Source organism: Macadamia integrifolia, chromosome 14, assembly GCF_013358625.1.
Source record: "Macadamia integrifolia cultivar HAES 741 chromosome 14, SCU_Mint_v3, whole genome shotgun sequence".
Taxonomy (NCBI): domain Eukaryota; kingdom Viridiplantae; phylum Streptophyta; class Magnoliopsida; order Proteales; family Proteaceae; genus Macadamia; species Macadamia integrifolia.
Window position 1 is genome coordinate 19,471,635 of NC_056570.1, and position 5,302 is coordinate 19,476,936.

The 5,302-nt window shown below is 35.1% G+C and overlaps 1 long non-coding RNA gene across 1 annotated transcript; it reads left to right on the top strand.

The window, feature by feature from the left end:
• The first annotated feature begins 1,500 nt into the window (after positions 1-1,500).
• Positions 1,501-4,788, top strand: LOC122060875. Its single transcript, XR_006134486.1, has 4 exons — positions 1,501-1,769; positions 1,865-1,893; positions 4,355-4,485; positions 4,581-4,788. It is a non-coding gene; the product is annotated as an uncharacterized LOC122060875 (long non-coding RNA).
• Positions 4,789-5,302: the final 514 nt, after the last annotated feature.

A 5,302-nucleotide genomic window follows, 5' to 3' on the forward strand; every position in this document is an offset into this window, starting at 1 on the left:
GTTGGGTATGCTGCCAATATCAAGTATGCTAGTACCTATTGTGTCTACCTCTTTCTTTCCTTTTTTCTGAAATGACCCTCATATCCTTCCTGAATGATACTCCATCATGTGTTCCTATTGGTGCTATCTGCGAGCATACTTGATATCGGCGGCTTACCTATCCCTCTCCCTAATAATATATTATTAATAGAGAATACTTTCTCTTCTCCTTTCACTGTCTCTCTTCTTTTTTTTTTTCCTTCTTTCGTGGGGATTTTTACCAAAATAAAATAAAATAAAAAATGTGGGGATTTGATGTCACTATCATCCAAACCCACTATCTATATATTAACCCTTCCACATAGAGATACCAAATTATTTCTCACAAAAAATTATTTTTGTTAAGTAGTTACCAAATCATTTTTATGTTTTGATAAAAAAAAAAAAAAATTCATTAATGACTTTTGTTAAATAGATTAAAAAAAAATAATATCAAAGAAGGCCTTAAGATAACATAGGTTATACTAGAACGCATGTCACATGAAAAGCGTACGAGAACTGAGGACCTGATCCGGGCTCCCCTCACATACCCTCCTATTGATTCCTGTCTTTAGTGCATTTATTTTTTTTTTATTGATGAAAGTGCCACTTTTTACTCAAAATATTAAAAAGAGACTATATTGTAAAACACTACTGAGGGATGATTAATCGTGGACCTTTAAGGCTATTAATTACCGTGTTTATGATTCTAGTGGCAGGGTAAATATTTAGTTCATAAATATAGGCTTCAACTGCCACTAAATATAGGCTTCAGTTGAACTTTCAATTTTTCACAAGAGAGAACGTGCCAGCATCCTCAATTCCTTAGGGGTAGAATCATTTCATTGTGCATTTATTTCTGGGCATTTAGGACATCAACAACAGAGGGTTTTTTTTCTTCATTAAATATTATAATGTTTCCTCTTTGGGCATTTATTTCTGGGCATTTACTGCATCAGCGAGAAAGGGTTTCTTTTCTTTATTAAATATTATAATGGTTACTCTTTGTGCATTTATTTCTGAGCATTTCCTGCATCAAACAAAAAAGGGTCTCTTTACTTCATTAAATATTATAATTGTTCCTCTTTGTTCATTTATTTCTTTCCTGCATCAACAAGAAAGCGTCTCTTTTCTTCATTAAATATTACAATGGTTCCTGTGTGTAAAAGCCGTGCAACGAAACCGTGCAGCGAGAACTATTCTTTTACTTATTATTAATATGGGAAAAGGTTGGGTATGCCGCCAATATCAAGTGTGCTAGCACCTATTGTGTCTATCTCTCTCTTCCTTTTTTCTGAAATGACCCTCATATCCTTCCTGAATGATACTCCATCATGTGTTCCTATTGGTGCTATCCGCTAGCATACTTGATATCGGCGGCATACCTATCCCTCTCCGTATTAATATATTATTAATAGGGAATACTTTCTCTTCTCCTTTCACCGTCTCTCTTCTTTTTTTTTCTTTTTTCGAGGGGATTTTTACCAAAATAAAATAAAATAAAAAATGTGGGCATTTGATGTTACTATCATCCAAACCCACTATCTATATATTAACCCTTCCAGCCTTTGTCTTTCCACTTCATCCCTATTCATCTCACCCCTTTCCTCCTGCCTCTAGAATTTGGACTGAAGCATAGCAGAGTTTGAAAACAGAGTTACAAGAGATGAAGATGTCTACCACCCTGTTCATTCTTTTCCTCATGATGATCTCCTCAAGATATTCTGTTAACTTTTCAGCCACAAGAATAGGTATAATAAGCTTTGAATTCTTGATACCTTAGTTGTTCTTTTACACCAAAATTTGTACTTGTTATTTCTCTAATTTTATCATTTCCTTAATACAGGTTCTGATGAATAGACCAACCTTCCGAAGGTGAAGATACCTATCTTGTACAAAACGCTGCTTGGTGTTCCCAATTTTAAAATAGAACACTTTTCTTCATTAAATATTATAATGGTTCCTGTGTGTACAAGCCGTGCAACGAAACCGTGCAGCGAGGACTATTCTTTTTCCTTATTATTAATATGGGAAAAGGTTGGGTATGCCGCCGATATCAAGTATGCTAGCACCTATTGTGTCTATCTCTCTCTTCCTTTTTTCTGAAATGACCCTCATATCCTTCCTTTTTTTTTGGCTAAAGATTCATTGTATTAAGAAGAAATAAAGAATGTACAGCCAAATATAAAAGAAATAGAAAATATCACCACCATCATACAAGAAATAGACTAATAAAAATTTGACCAGCCCCACCTTCGGCATTGCCATCAGCAGGAAAAGGCCCCCTTAAATCTTTGTCTAATGCAAAACCTATAAGTTCATAAAGCGATATCTTGGACGCTGGTTAGCATCCAAATCCAATTCCATTGAAACCAACCGAGGCCAAGCTTCCACTGCATACGACACTTCAAATCTCGCTGATGATTTTGCCAAAAAATCGACAATCCAATTTGCCTCCCGGTAACAATGCGTCACCTTCCAATGCATTTATTTATGAGCATTTCCTGCATCAAACAAGAAAGGGTCTCTTTACTTCATTAAATATTATAATGGTTCCTCTTTGTTCATTTATTTCTTTCCTGCATCAACAAGAAAGCATCTCTTTTCTTCATTAAATATTATAATGGTTCCTGTGTGTAAAAGCCGTGCAACGAAACCGTGCAGCGAGGACTATTCTTTGCCTTATTATTAATATGGGAAAAGGTTGGGTATGCTGCCAATATCAAGTATGCTAGTACCTATTGTGTCTACCTCTTTCTTTCCTTTTTCTGAAATGACCCTCATATCCTTCCTGAATGATACTCCATCATGTGTTCCTATTGGTGCTATCTGCGAGCATACTTGATATCGGCGGCATACCTATCCCTCTCCCTATTAATATATTATTAATAGGGAATACTTTCTCTTCTCCTTTCACTGTCTCTCTTCTTTTTTTTCTTTTTTTGTGGGGATTTTTACCAAAATAAAATAAAATAAAAAATGTGGGGATTTGATGTCACTATCATCCAAACCCACTATCTATATATTAACCCTTCCACATAGAGATACCAAATTATTTCTCACAAAAAATTATTTTTGTTAAGTAGTTACCAAATCATTTTTATGTTTTGATAAAAAAAAAAAAAATTCATTAATGACTTTTGTTAAATAGATTAAAAAAAAATAATATCAAAGAAGGCCTTAAGATAACATAGGTTATACTAGAACGCATGTCACATGAAAAGCGTATGAGAACTGAGGACCTGATCCGGGCTCCCCTCACATACCCTCCTATTGATTCTTGTCTTTAGTGCATTTATTTTTTTTTTATTGATGAAAGTGCCACTTTTTACTCAAAATATTAAAAAGAGACTATATTGTAAAACACTACTGATGGATGATTAATCGTGGACCTTTAAGGCTATTAATTACCGTGTTTATGATTCTAGTGGCAGGGTAAATATTTAGTTCATAAATATAGGCTTCAACTGCCACTAAATATAGGCTTCAGTTGAACTTTCAATTTTTCACAAGAGAGAACGTGCCAGCATCCTCAATTCCTTAGGGGTAGAATCATTTCATTGTGCATTTATTTCTGGGCATTTAGGACATCAACAACAGAGGGTTTTTTTTCTTCATTAAATATTATAATGTTTCCTCTTTGGGCATTTATTTCTGGGCATTTACTGCATCAGCGAGAAAGGGTTTCTTTTCTTTATTAAATATTATAATGGTTACTCTTTGTGCATTTATTTCTGAGCATTTCCTGCATCAAACAAAAAAGGGTCTCTTTACTTCATTAAATATTATAATTGTTCCTCTTTGTTCATTTATTTCTTTCCTGCATCAACAAGAAAGCGTCACTTTTCTTCATTAAATATTATAATGGTTCCTGTGTGTAAAAGCCGTGCAACGAAACCGTGCAGCGAGGACTATTCTTTTTCCTTATTATTAATATGGGAAAAGGTTGGGTATGCCGCCGATATCAAGTATGCTAGCACCTATTGTGTCTATCTCTCTCTTCCCTTTTTCTGAAATGACCCTCATATCCTTCCTGAATGATACTCCATCATGTGTTCCTATTGGTGCTATCCGCTAGCATACTTGATATCGACGGCATACCTATCCCTCTCCCTATTAATATATTATTAATAGGGAATACTTTCTCTTCTCCTTTCACCGTCTCTCTTCTTTTTTTTTCTTTTTTCGAGGGGATTTTTACCAAAATAAAATAAAATAAAAAATGTGGGCATTTGATGTTACTATCATCCAAACCCACTATCTATATATTAACCCTTCCAGCCTTTGTCTTTCCACTTCATCCCTATTCATCTCACCCCTTTCCTCCTGCCTCTAGAATTTGGACTGAAGCATAGCAGAGTTTGAAAACAGAGTTACAAGAGATGAAGATGTCTACCACCCTGTTCATTCTTTTCCTCATGATGATCTCCTCAAGATATTCTGTTAACTTTTCAGCCACAAGAATAGGTATAATAAGCTTTGAATTCTTGATACCTTAGTTGTTCTTTTACACCAAAATCTGTACTTGTTATTTCTCTAATTTTATCATTTCCTTAATACAGGTTCTGATGAATAGACCAACCTTCCGAAGGTGAAGATACCTATCTTGTACAAAACGCTGCTTGGTGTTCCCAATTTTAAAATAGAACACTTTTCTTCATTAAATATTATAATGGTTCCTGTGTGTACAAGCCGTGCAACAAAACCGTGCAGCGAGGACTATTCTTTTTCCTTATTATTAATATGGGAAAAGGTTGGGTATGCCGCCGATATCAAGTATGCTAGCACCTATTGTGTCTATCTCTCTCTTCCTTTTTTCTGAAATGACCCTCATATCCTTCCTTTTTTTTTTGGCTAAAGATTCATTGTATTACGAAGAAATAAAGAATGTACAGCCAAATATAAAAGAAATAGAAAATATCACCACCATCATACAAGAAATAGACTAAGAAAAAATTTGACCTGCCCCACCTTCGGCATTGCCGTCAGCAGGAAAAGGCCCCCTTAAATCTTTGTCTAATGCAAAACCTATAAGTTCATAAAGCGATATCTTGGACGCTGGTTAGCATCCAAATCCAATTCCATTGAAACCAACCGAGGCCAAGCTTCCACTGGATACAACACTTCAAATCTCGCTGATGATTTTGCGAAAAAATCGACAATCCCATTTGCCTCCCGGTAACAATGCGTCACCTTCCAATGCATTTATTTCTGAGCATTTCCTGCATCAAACAAGAAAGGGTCTTTTTACTTCATTAAATATTATAATGGTTCCTCTTTGTTC